Below are 14,640 nucleotides of genomic sequence, written 5' to 3' on the forward strand. Positions count from 1 at the left end.
TTACACTATATATGATGCAATTTGAAACAGCTTACTTTTCATATGTTATCTGCAAAACAAATATTATATAGTTTTCACAAGGAATCTGGCTCCAGTCTTAAACCAATAAGGTCAATCTTATACCATGTAGCTATAAATAGCTGGACCTATTTGATAATGTCAGTATAGAAACAAGGATTAATGATCATGATGTCACTACAACTACTATGATGATGAAAGTTGATAAATCAGTCAAGAAGGATAGGAGAGTGTTTCTGCTAGATAGAGCAGATAAGCCGTTATTAGCATCTCGGACAGTGAATTGGCATCACTTAGTTCCAGTAAGATTGCTGTAGAGGAATTGTGGACAAAGTTTAAGCAGATTGTAAATCATGGTCTGGAGAGATGTGTCTCTTGGACAAAGGTTGGCAGACCCACCACGGTTTAATAATGAAATTCGGCAGATGCTGAGCAGACAGAGGCTGTTGCACTCTCAGTTCAAAAGGGAAAACACAAATGACAAGTGAAGGTTAGAAGAGATTCCTGTGTTTGTGGAAAGACCTATGCGCAAAGCATGTAACAACTACCACTGTCACACTTCAGCAAACCATCTGGAAGATAACCCAAGAAAATTCTTACATAAAATTGCTAAACAGGTCTAAGGCTTCCATTCAGTCCCTTGTTGGCCAGTCTGGTCAAAACCAAAGTTTTAAATTTCAGATCCAAGGAAACGTCCCCACAGAAGGATCATACAAATATACCATTATTTGACCACTGGACAGATTCCCGTATGGATGACAGAAATAAGCACAACTGGCTTAGAGAGACAGCTGAGAGATTTGAAAGCAAATGAAACATCGCGTCCGGATGGAACCGTAGTTCGATTTTACAAAGAGTATTCTACGGCATTGTCCCTTTACCTAGCTTGCATTTACCATGAATCTCTCGCCCAGCACAAAGCCCTAAGTGACTGGAAAAAAGCGCAGGTGATTCCAGTATATAAGAAGAGTAAAGGAATGGACTCGCAAAATTAGACCAATATCTCTAACTTATGTTTGGTGCAGACTCCCTGAACATATTCTCAGTTCCAATAGAATAAACTTTCTTGAGACTGAGAAGCTTATGTCCACGGATCAGCATGGTTTTAGAATGCACTGCGTGTGCAAAACGCAGATTGCCCTTTTCTCAAACTATATACTGAGAACTATGGATGAAAGGCAACAGGCAGATTCCATATTTGTAGACTTCCAGAAAGCATTTGACATGGTGCTGCCCCACTGCAGGCTGTTAACGAAGGTACGATCATATGGATTACGCTTACAGATATGTCAGTGGCTTGAAGACTTCTTGAATAATAGAACCCAGTACGTTGTCCTCAACGGAGGGTGTTCATCAAAGACAAAGGTATTGTCACGAGTGCCCCAGAGAAGTGTGATAGGACTGCTGCTGTTCTCTGTATACATAAATGATTTGATGGACAGGGTGGGCAGCAATCTGCGGTTGTTTGCTGATGTCTTCATGTATGCTAAGGTTTCTAAGTTGAGTGACGGCAGGAAGATGCAAGACGACTTGGACAAGATTTTCAGTTGGTATGATGAATGGCAGCTAGCCCTAAATGTGAAAAAATGTAAGTAAATGCACTTGAGTAGGAAGATCAAGCTTGTAATGTTTGGATACAGTATTACTAGTGTCCTGTCTGACACAGTAGAGTCATTTAAATATCTGGGCATAACACTGTAAAGCAATATGAGGTGGAACAAGTTTGTGAGAACTGTGGAAGGGAAGATGTAGGGTCGACTGATTTATTGAGAGAATTTGAGGAAAGAGTGGTCCACCTATAAAGGAGACAGTACATAGGACACCGGTGCGACCTATTCTTGAATACTGCTCGAATGTTTGGGATCCATACCAAGTCAGATTAAAGGAAGACATCGAAGCAATTCAGAGGCTGCCAGATTTGTTACTGGTAGGTTCGAACAATGCTTAAGTGTTATGGAGATGCTTCAGGAAGTCAAATGGGAATACATGGAGGGAAAGCAACGTTCTTTTCAAGAAACACTGTTGAAAAAATTTAGAGAACTGGCATTTGAAGCTAACTGCCAAACGATCTACTGCCACCAACATACATTGCCTTTAACAACCACAAAGATAAGATATGAGAAATTAGCGCTCTTATAAAGACGTATAGACAGTCACTTTTCCCTCTCTCTGTTTTCGAGTGGAACAGGAAAGGAAATGACAAGTAGAGGTACAGGATACCCTCCGCCGCACACCGTATCGTAGCTTGTGGAGTAGCTAAGTAGATGTCAATATAAATAGCGGAATTGGTAAAAGTGGAATTTTAAGCTGGGTTTTGCCATCATATTCTAGCCTTTTTGTAACAAATATAAGTTCCCTTTAGTGTAACGTCAAACTGAAGTGATATTTGCTGATATTGAAATGTCTGCAAAGTGATGACAGCAGCAAGAGAACTTATGTGCTAACAGGGATCAGTCTGAAGTTAAAAATATTGCTTTTAACCATGTGAAGGCACACATGTGAAAGCTTAAAAATTAGTCCCAATGCATCTAGATCCTTGCCTTTTGCATACCCAACAAAGTTCATACTAATTAAGGCCTCCCATGTTAATTTATTCTATTAGCAACAGTAAGACTATGTGTAAGTTGCCTTTCTTACAAGAAGTCAATCCTGTGGAATTAGTCTGAGACCCCAAGAGATGCCCGAAATGGAATGAGGATGAAAAAACTTAATTATGATTAGAATGTAAGTAGTGGTATAATGAACCTTACCAGTAGGATTATTTGCCTACACTACTAATTTCAAAATAGTACCCTGTGTTCAAGCTACAACTGTGCAACTCAGAGTGTTTGTAATGTAAAATGCTACACCACCATGTCAAATTTAATTTACAATTAAAAAACTACATGGAACTGGCTGTTCCAGCTAGCACACCCACAAACAAGCCAGGCACAGGTGAACAGTGGTGTGCCAACATCTGATGAGCAGGTAGTCAGGCAACCAGGGAGTATCCTTGCAATCCTATTGTACTGGCAGAGTGATTGTCGGAAGGGGTGGCAAACTGCCTAGCACATTTGCAAAATTCATGGAATTTGGCTGCCTGGTGGGTAGCTTATAACAACTATGCTATGCCGCAAGCAAGCAGCATTGTAACAGTCTGATAGAGTCCCCAAAATGCCACGATACGTGGGAAGGCAGTGCACAAGGAAATATAAACAAACTTTTCAACAAACCAATGTAGTGGTAATAAATTTTTGCAGAAAAATCACATAACTTACATCAGCGCACTCCAAAATCAATTGGACATATAATTTTTCTAAATTGGTTCAGACTGTGTATTTCATTGCTCCACATTTGAACTCCACTTTTCTACTGATGTCAGAGACTATGGTTGTAATGAAAGAACAGCATTTGGAATCTGGTGACCGGACTGACAACCCGAAACAAACAGTTTCACTACTGGAAGGGTGGTGAAGAACAGCATTAAAGAATAATAAGGATGACAAATGAAAAAAGAAATGCAAACAGCAGCAATTGCAACAAACTGTGACAAGAAACTGCTGATATCTCATTGGTTGTATTGTACGAAGTGATGCAGCTACAAAGAAGATGCAAACCTTAACAAGGGGATAACTAACTCTTAGAAGAGCTGCAATAATGAATGGTAATTCTTTGTGCATATCAAGGTTTACGTAATGGAAAAACTGCAAGGATGCAGTGAAATGGTGATGCTTAAACAGGGTGTATACGCGGACAAGGAAAAAAAATTCCCAGATTTTTCCCGGTTAGACACACACTTTCTCCCAGATTTCCTGGTTAAAAATACACTTTCTCCTGGGTGAAAACACACTTTTTCCATGTTAAGTGACAGTGTATTTTCCCTCGAAACTTATCAATCATTTGAATGGTTATGGTTTTATACACAGACATAGAATTTCCCGGCAATTTAGGAAACGAAACTCAAGGAAAAAATACATGTTTTGGAAATATCTTTGATGAGAAGCAACATGTACGCTGATACATTGGAATTCCACCAAACACTGCATGTTACTTTGCGAATCATTGAAATTGAGATTGCGATGCGCTTTTGTAAGCCAGTCATAGCTCATGTCACGTGATCTCGCCAGCCGATGACAGCGGATATGCAGAGCATAGGACACCTGACAGCCAACAGCAACATCACTGTTAAGTAGCATGAACACACAAACAGGTAAAGTTAATAGTTTAAATTAATATCATAGTGTTGCTACAATAAAAGCAAAGCTTTCACATATAATTTTGGTCTCTTAAAATTAATAACCTGCAAGAGAAGCTAAGCTTTCGCATACAATCTTTATATCTTGATCTTTTCTGCGCAGGTTACACTTTAAGATACATCACACAAATGTGCCAGTAAAATTTTTAATAATGACATAAATGTCCGATCTTCAGAGTTCGAAATTCTCATCATCAACGAGTTTATTTTTAAATGAGAGTCAAACGCTCTGTGATTTAAGAAATTCATGGTACAGTCTCACAAGTATTTCAACTTACTTAAAAGGATATTTACTTTGAAGGTAACGCTTTTCAAACTACCATTCGCAATATTTTCCCGCAACTTGTTAGAAACAGGTTCGTTTCAGCAGTTGCCAGAAAGCGCAGATAACGGGTGACACTACGCTTGCGCAGCTACCATGACGTAGGAAGCCCGTATGTATGTACGTGTAAAACATTGAAACATCATACATTATGTCATAAAAGAAACAAGACAGCAGAGGATACTCCAATAGCATCGAAATTTTGTGAACCATATTAAAATGTGCACATTTAAAGGGCATACTTAAAGTGCACATTCTTATGTCCAGATTCCCAATGAAGCAGACCTCGACCTGATATTAAGATTTTCAGTGTGGTTTTCGGGATGTAAATTTTCCTGGAGCACCAGTACTGTATTATATCATGTTTAGTTCTTCATTATGGCATAATGCCATACGTTCTAGAAGATGAAAACGTGCACCTGAAGTGCAGCGGACAGTTGAAACTATCCAGTACTGTGGAATTAACCATTTCGTTTCAAATACATTGACTGCCTCTGCGGAAAGGGTTAATAAAAGTCAAATTTCTTTAGCAAACACACAAAAATAACTTCATTGTTCTGCAAGGCGATTAATGCTTGACTGTCAGAAAGGTGGAAATAAAATAAAATCTGAAACTAATAACATATTTTAGCCCTCCGTAATTATGTGAATGTATTTTAATTCACTTGATAGCTCCTGGCCGCAGATATTCATTTTGTTTTCATTTGACATGAGAGTAAACGAAGGGGAAACAGCAAAATCACTAAATGTAAACATGGGTCATGTGGAGACTACCCACTATGACTCATACTGCTCTGCGCATCAGCCCCGGATCTACAATATTTGTTAACTGAATCAATACTAAAAAAAAATCGAATTTTCAAAAATATGTTCATCTTGTAGCATACACATCTTTCTGAAAAGTCTGAAACATAAAACATATGTGTTCGAGTTAAGTGTGCCAAAGTGCAGTGCCACGCCTCTTCATACAGCATTCTTCTATCGCACGTCACTGTATTTCGCTCTGTGGAATCAAAACGTGTACATTTTGTAATGAGTGCCATCAAACTATATTCAGGACAGTGGAAATTGAAATGTCTGTGGTGTCTCTACTGTTTCCAGTCGGACGGTTTGACAGCTGGCCCCTCTTTTTTTTAAAAAAAAGAACTCGCAATTAATAGCGGATGGGATTATTTGTAATCGGGAGAACAAGAACTCTTCAGAAAATTTGCCCTCTTTATTGCCTATTAGCTAATAACTTGCCGTTTTGTGTGACATAAAATTAAATATAGGATACATAAAACCAATGAAGACAAGGGACAAGCGAGAAAGTATACATTTGTTCAGTCCTTAGCTCTTAGCATTTTTTCTCTCTAATCTTACTACAGCTTTACATGGTGTGCTTTCCCTTCTGTGAAAGAATCTATTACCTCATCAGAGTTCCTCAAACATTTTGCTACATGAAAAATCGAAATGTCATTATCTAAAACTGAAAATGCTGTTAATACAAATAATACCCAAGACTGGTCTGGATTCTCGATCTGATTACGTCTATTTTGTCACTGTCTGCTAAATAAAACGAAATAGGCCTTTCTAATATTGCAGCATTTTTGTAACACACAACAAATAAACAAGACTGTTTTGGCAAGAAGGGTCATTTTTATAACACGACAGAACATAATTCAAGAAGTACCAATATCAAATGCCTATAAGGCCTACTACAAGCAAAAAGCTTTATGTTAGGAAATAGTTTCACATTTCATTCATACACACCAGTTTCTCAAGCATGAAATCGAATAGCAGTATTACGAATTTTTTTATATAAATTTGGAATTGTCTTATTCTTCCATAATATGTATTACGTCCCCGTTTCTTCTCCTTCCTCGTTCTAACAATCTGATCATCAATTCTGTAGCTATTCCTGCCATTGTCAAAATTTGTTCGCCGATTAACTTCACTAACCCTACCAGAATCACTGGTTTAGTTATCCCGCAATTACTCTCCGGTTAGGCGTTGCTACATGTTTGTACAACACGTTTTCCACATTACTTCCAGAATAGAACTTAAGCGGATGCCAGCCGACGATTGTACAACTGGTCTTTACTAGTGTAGCGATCTGGACTAAAATTTTCTCTCAAAATTTCATTTTATTGGATACACCAAGAAGATAGTACGTAATCTTTCCCACCTGTTAGTCGTTTATTCCATTCTGGTAGGCTGAATTTATGGATTTCGCTAGTAATTATAACAACACTGATCATTCGCAAACCCAGTCAACCACATAATCAGACAGCAATTGGCATTCATCCGTTCGGCTTCACTCTGCTCAGCTCGTATAGCCCTGTCCCCTTTTGTCTGTGGAAAGTTTATCCCTAGATCCGACAAGGATTCTCCTGACAGAGACATCACGTTCACTATACACGCATTCAAACATCAACTTATGATTCATTCAGAAATCAATTAAAATGTGTTCAATAACAGACAGGGATGCGTTTCAAAATCATATGAATAATTGATAGACTAACGTGCGCTGGATGCTAGGAGCTTTGTGAAACAAGTCTTTTTTTCTCAAGAATATGAATTTGGCCCCCCTTTTCCCGGTAACATCTAGATGCTTGCTGGGACTGCTTGCACAGCCAACAGCCACATGGCTGTAGCCAGAAGCTGGAGAATCTACTACTCAAACGCGACCAAACTGCACATGCGCATGAGCCCGCTCGTAACTGCTAAAACCAATCTAATGTAAACAGTTGTGACTTCACGCTCTTCGGAGGCTATTTGTTGTTATGAAGCATGGCATTGTCTTCCTAAAGGCTTTGACACATTTTGCTGTTGGCAGATGCTTGCATGAGCACTGTGTGTCGTCGTCGTATACGGCGCATTTCCTTTGCAATTTAAGTTATTTTCGTTTTTTTCTCTTGTTTGTGTTTCATTGTTGAAGCATTATTCTGCAGTAGCGGCATACAGTAATCTCCTTAGAGTATCGGTTCATACCAGTCGAAATTACAAAAATTTAACGGAAAACCAAAACAATGAAAAATTCCTATAATTATAAAAAATTCATGGGTTTTTCCCGGTTTTCTCCCGGATGAAAAAATTCCCAGGTTTTCCCGGATCTCCCAGTTGTCCCGGGTCGTATACACGCTGTTAAAGGGCAGAAATGATATGGAATTTGTTCCACGTTCAGGATTTATAGAAGAAATCGAGACTTAACACATATGGGTAGCCCAAACACAAGCTGAATGAATCAGGTGGAAATGTTGAGACATTTATGTCCAAGAATGACTGAATGGATGCTACAAGGCCTTCTGGCAAGAGCTGCAAAATAAGATGCTGCAGCAATACAAAGCATAGGAAGGGAAGGAAGACTGACAAGGGGGATGGGGACAAGGTTTTGTTTTGTTTTAGGGTGCAAAAACAACAGGGGTCATACGCGCCCAAGTCAAAACTATAGAACAGGAACAGAGAGAGGAATTAAATGGCTATACATCAGTCCCAATGGACAAAATAGGAGATAGTTACAAACAGGCATGTGGAAAAAGGGCTGAAAAAGCACCATACAGAAATGGAGGTCCAAAACTAAAAATTAAATAGCCTTCGCCATATTGCTTCGGCGGATAAAAAGTAAAATGCGGTCGACAGCCTATGTATCATTCGCTGAAACAGCTAACAAATCATACGGCAATCCCAAGTTGGAATGCAAATTGTTAAAAAAGGGGCATTCAGTAGGAAGTGGTGGAAAGTTAAAATATGGGCGCAAGGTGTACAAAGAGGTGGGGTAGTGCCACTTAGCAAATGATGATGGTTAAAAAGGCAGTGCCCAATATGCAGCCGAGTTAAATTAATCTTCTCTCGGCGGAAGGGCCAAGAGGAGATCGTCCAAGGCACTGGGAGAAGCTTAATAACCCAAAGCTTATTCCCGTGAAGGGAGGACCATTGGCGATGCCAAAGGGACACCACTGCCTGACAGACGCCAATGCAGAAATCATCAGAGTACTCGGAGGCTGAGGTACGAGGATTGCAGCATTGGCAGCAGCGTCAGCAGTCTTATTTCCTCGCAGATCGACATGAGCAGGGACCCACAGAAACAAGACACTGGCTTCACGAAGAGTGAGCAAGTGACAGTTTTCATAGACCCACTGCACTAAGGGATGAGAAGCGTACAGCGCACGTAGACTTTGGAAGGCACTGAGTGAGTATGAGCAGAGGACACAATTGGAAAGGCTGTGTTGCTGGATGTACTCCGTGGCCTAATACAAGGCAAAGAACTCGGCTGTAAATACTGATGAGAGTGCTGGAAACCAATATCTAAAGACACAAGTGCCAGTGACGAAGGTATACCTGACCCCATGGTCAGTCTGAAAGCCATCATTGTAGACACAGGCACCATCGCGGAGTTCCATGCAAAGGTCGTGAAACTGGAGACAATAGACTGAGGCTGGAGTAGTGTCCTTAGGAAGTGAATGAAGGCCAAGGTTAACATGGGTCGCTTCACGAAGCCAAGGTGGTGAAGGGTTCACACCCACTGGGAAAGTTGCAGGTAGTGTGAAGTTAAGCCGCAGTAGTAGGTGGCAAAAGTGGAGGTAACAGAAGAGGGACGAGCACCATACTGACAATCAAATGAATCATCAAACAAGGAGGCGTAGGATGGGTGGCCACGCATGGCAAACAAATGGCATGCATACCTGCTGAGGAGAAAGTCACTGCGGTAGAACAGTGGTAGTTCAGCAGCTTCAGCATACAGACTCTCAACCGGGCTGGTGTAAAAGGTGCCCGTGGCCAAATGGATGCCATGATGGGGATAGTGTTGAGACGGCATAAGAGGGATGGGTGTGCAGGTGCATAAACAAAGCAATCATAGTGGAGTGTCGAATGGATAAGGAACCAGTACAAACAGAAGAGAGTGGTTCCCCAGGAAGTATCAGTGAGGACACATAGGAGATTGAGGGACTGCGTACAGCAAGGTGACAGGTAAGACACATGGGAGGACCAAGAGAGTTTCCTGTTGAGCATAAGCCCCAAGAAAGTCGTAGTACACACACACACACACACACACACACACACACACACACACTGAAAACTCAGTCTTGTAAAATCACCTGAAGCAAACAGGGCAGGTGCCCATGGAAGCCCCATGTGTAATGAGTACAGAGGATACAAGTCCTTCAGCAGGTGTCATAGGCCACAGTCTGGGATTTCCATATAAAATCATTCATGACATGGGTGGACAAAGTATCGGGATGGTCAACTGCAGAACACCGCGCTTTAAATCCACGTAGTGCATCTGTTAGTAAATTTTGAAACTCAACCCACCACAAAGCCGGGCTTTAATCATACGTTGCATCACCTTGCAAACACAGCTGGTAAGAGAGATGGAGCAGTAGCTAGATTGGTTGGTTTAGAAGAGGGAGAATGGGACCAAACTACGAGGTCATCAGTCCCTTGTTCCTAATAAAACAATGTCACAAATGTGAGAATAAAACGGACGAGACATACAACACAAAACGGAAAGAAAGGAAAGACCACAAGAACGAAGGAAAGGCAACAAACACTAATAGGAACAAAAGAGGACAAGAAAACAACAAAGAAATGCAAAAAACAGAAGAGAGTAAAACAAAGAAGCAGATTACAGTGGCTGGCCGATCATGAAAATAAAGAGGAAAAGCCAGCCACCAGCACTATGGTGGAGGCACAGAGGGACAAAGGACATGCACTAAAACTCAGATCAAATGATAAAACCCACCCTCATGGATGAAATGTAAAACCAAATCAGCCGATGAAGCGTTGTCTGCTAAAATCAATGATTACGAGCCCGGCAACCCGAGATGAAGTCACAGGGCAGCCAAAGAAGGACAGAGCAGAAGAATATAGGCCACTGTCAACCAGGCTCCGCACCGACACTGAGGTGGGTATTCACGGCGCAGGAGGTAGCCGTGGGTTGCCCAGGCATGGCCAATGCGAAGCCGGCAGAGAACTATGGAGTCCCTGCAAGAGGCCCTCATCGAGAACTTCCACACATTCGCGGTCTCCATAATGGCTCGCAGTTTGTTGTGCATACTGAGATTTGCCATTCCATCTCCCAAAGCTGAAAAACCTTGCAGCATAATAACGAACGCAGGTCAGTTGTTGGGATGCCCATCTCCAGAAGTAGTTTCCGTGTAGCCTGTTTGGCCAGCCTGTCAGTAAGTTCATTTCCTGGCATTTAGACATGACCAGGGGTCCAGATGAACACCACTGAACGACTGGACCATTCCAGGGCATAGATGGACTCCTGGATGGACACTACCAATGGATGACGAGGGTAGCACTCATTGATAGTTTTCAGGCTGCTCAAGGAGTCAGTAGATAAAAGAAAAGACTCCCCAGGGCATGAACGGAGATACTGAAGTACATGAGAAATGGCCACCAGCTCTGCAGTGGTACAACCATCGGGTAAGGAATGCTATTCAATATGGCCGCCGTGAATGTGTGCAAAGCCCATGTGATCATTAGCCATCCAACCGTTGGTGTAAAACACTTCAGAGCCCCGCAGCACGTCAAGAATCGAGAGGAAGTGACAGCAGAGAGCCACAAGGTTAACGAGTCCTTAGGGCCACGTGACAGGCCCAGACAAAGTTGCGGCCGAGGCATACACCATGGAGGTGTACGTGAACGGACCTCAAGTAGAGATGGTAAAGAGAAGGACTCCAGTTTGGAGAGAAGGGACCGCATGCAAACCGCAATCGTTAGCCCCGACCTGGGCCGCCATTGTGGGAGATGGACTGCCGCGGGCGGTGAAAGGAGACGGTAATTCAGATGCTCAGGGGAGCTACGAATGTGTGCAACATAACTGGCAACTGCAATGGAGGGATCCCAGCCTCCACCAGTACGCTGGTCACCGGACTCGTACTAAAAGCTCTTGTCGCTTGTCGAACCCCACAGTGGTGCACAGGGTCGAGTAAATGCAATGCTGAGGGTGCTGCCGAACCATCAACCACACTCACATAGTCAATTCGGGATTGGACAAGGGCTCTGTAGAGCTGCAGCAGTGTAGAATGCTGCGCACCCCAATTGGTGTTGCTCAGGCAACGGATGGCATTGATATGCTGCCAGCACTTCTGCTTAAGCTGACAAAGATGAGGAAGCCAAGTCAATCGAGCACTGAAAACCAGTCCTAACAATCGTTATGTCTCCACGACAGTTAGTGGATCGTCATGAAGGTAAAGTTCTGGGTCCAGATGAATGGTACAACACTGACAGAAGTGCATGACACACGACTTTGCGGCTGAAAACTGGAAGCCATGGGCTTGAGCCCATGACTGCGTCTTGTGGATGCCTCCCTGTAGGCAATGCTCAGCAACACCAGTACTGGAGCAGCAATACGAAATGCAGAAGTCATCTGCATACAGAGAAGGTGAGACGGATGGCCCGACAGCTGCTGCCAGACCATTAATAGCTACTAAAAATTGAGACCACTCAGTACAGAGCCCTGTGGGACTCCATTCTCCTGGATAGGGGGGGAACTATGGGAGGCACCAACTTGGACACAGAAAGTACAGAGCGACAGGAAGTTTTGGATAAAAATCGGGAGCGTGCCCTGGAGGCCCCACTCATACAACGTGGCAAGGATATGATGTCGCCAGGTCGTGTCGTATGCTTTACATCAGTCGAAAAAGACGGCAACCAGGTGTTGGCATCTGGAAAAGGATAATCAGATGGCAGATTCGAGGGACACAAGATTATCAGTAGTAGAGCGACCCTGGTGGAAGCCGCCCTGACCTGGAGCCAGTAGGCCACGTGACTCCACAACCCAACCCAGCCGCCGACATACCATACGTTGGGGAGGCTGATGGACCGATAGCTATCCACATCAAGCAGGTTTTCACCAGGTTGGAGCACCGGAATGATGGTGCTCTCTCGTCATTGCGATGGAAAGACACCATTGCACCAATCCGGTTGAAGACGACAAGGAGATGTCCCTTGTAGACAGATGAGAGATGTTTAATCATCTGACTGCGGTCCGATCCGGCCCAGCTGTGTTGCGGAAATTTACAAGGGCACTGAGGAACTCCCACTCTGTAAATGGGGTGTTATAAGATTCACTGTGGTGTGTAGTGAATGAGAGGACGTTTTCTTCCAGCCGCCGTTTGAGAGTGTGAAAGGCTGGGGGGTAATTCTCCGACACAGAGGCTTGAGAGTGTGCTCAGCAAAGTGCTTGGCAATCGCGTTTGCGTTGGTAGATAACACGCCATTTATGGTAACACAAGGAACACCTGTTGGAGTCTGGTACCCATAAACATGCTTGATCTTTGCCCCGACTTGGGAAGGTGACGAATGGCACCCAATGGTCGAGACTTATCTCTCCCAACACTCCTGCTTACGTTGTTTGATAAGTTGGTGAATGCAGGTACGGAGCTGTTTAAAAGCTATGAGGTGCTCGAGGGAAGTGTGCCACTTATGCTGCTGTAGAGCTTGCCGATGCTCCTTAATTGCTTCAGCAACTTCCGGCAACCACCAAGGGACTGCCTTATGCCTCGGGCACCCAAAGAGCGAGGGATCGCATTTTCTGCCACAGAAACAATTGTTGTAGTCACCTGTTCAACAATGACATCATTGTTACCGTATGGGGGATATTCAATGGTGACAGCTGAGTTAACAGTTTCCCAGTCTGCCTTGTTTAAAGCCCATCTGGGTAGGTGTCCATGGGCTTGATGCAGGGGCAGTGACAGGAAGGTGGGGAAGTGGTCACTACCACACAGGTCGTCATGTGCTCTCCAGTGGATAGATGGGAGAAGTCCTGGGCTGAGTAGCTACCATGAGCCACACTGAAATGTGTGGCTGCCCCATTATTTAAGAGGCAGAGGTTGAACTGAGACAGTACCCTTTCCTAGAGAGAGAAGCCGAAGAAGACTTGCACTTCTCCAGCTTAGATGTGGAGACGGACATCCCAGATGGTTGGTGCAGGAGCAACAGGGAGGGAAATGCCCCCCAACATGAAGGGGGCAGGTGTAGTCTTCCGGCTCTGAGAGGTGACCGGGGTTGACAGAGCTGATGGTGCCAGAACTGTTGTAGTGGCGGCGTTAGACAATGTTATATGCACAGGATGCAGATGTTGAAATTCTCTCTTAGCCTCAGTGTAGATTAGTCGGTCAGGGTCTTGTACTCCATAATTTTCCTTTCTTTCTGGAGAATCCTGCAGTCTGGCGAACAAGGTGAATGGTGCTCTCTGCAGTTGACACAGATGGGAGACGGGGCACGTGGAGTATTGGGATGTGATGGGCGTCCGCAATCTTGGCCTGTGATGGTGGAACTACAGCGGGAAGACATATGGCCGAACTTCCAGCACTTAAAGCACCGCATCGGTGGAGGGATATAGGGCTTACACCACAGCGGTAGACCATCACCTGGACCTTCTCAGGCAATGCATCACCCTCAAAGGCCAAAATGAAGACACTGTTGGTAGCCTGATTGTCTCTCGGACCCCGGTGGACACGTCGGACAAAATGCGCACCTTGCCACAGTAAATTGGCGCGAAGCTCATTGTCAGACTACAAAAGAAGGTCCCTGTGAAATACGATACCCTGGATCATATTTAAGATCTTATGGGGCGTGATGGTTACAGAAAGATCCCCCAGCTTGCCACAAGGAAGTAACGCCCGTGGCCGGGCAGAGAATGCTGTTTTGATCAAGACTGACCCAGATCTCATTTTGGACCTCCCCAAACTTGTCCTCTAAATGCTCAACAAAAAACTAGGCTTCATTTTCATGAAAGATTCCCCATCAGCTCCCGAACATACAAGGTACTGGGGCGAACAAGACCTGCTGCCATCCTTAGCCTGACGTTCCTTCTATGTTGTGGCCAGGTAGGGGAACGATTTTGGGTCATACTTCTGTGCACTGAGTTGAGCCTGTGAACGCTTAGAGACGCTGGTGTTTCAACACCAGCAAGAGATGATGTACTATGCTTCATCACATGTCATCCGCCCAGATGCCACCCACTCCGACCAGGGACCCTCCCCACAGGCGCCACCCAGCCGCAGCAAAGGCCACCTGACAGGATGGTCATTGCCGGGAGTCCCGTTGCCCCAGGAGGATGGCATCTACCCCT

The 14,640-nt window shown here is 43.8% G+C and overlaps 1 protein-coding gene across 3 annotated transcripts in view; it reads right to left on the minus strand.

Moving 5' to 3' along the window:
- The window catches only part of LOC124798027 (myosin-9-like), a 242,792-nt gene that overhangs the window by 142,094 nt on the left and 86,058 nt on the right, over positions 1 to 14,640 (minus strand). The window lies entirely within an intron of this gene.

The sequence above is a fragment of the Schistocerca piceifrons genome, chromosome 5 (assembly GCF_021461385.2).
Source record: "Schistocerca piceifrons isolate TAMUIC-IGC-003096 chromosome 5, iqSchPice1.1, whole genome shotgun sequence".
Lineage (NCBI taxonomy): Eukaryota > Metazoa > Arthropoda > Insecta > Orthoptera > Acrididae > Schistocerca > Schistocerca piceifrons.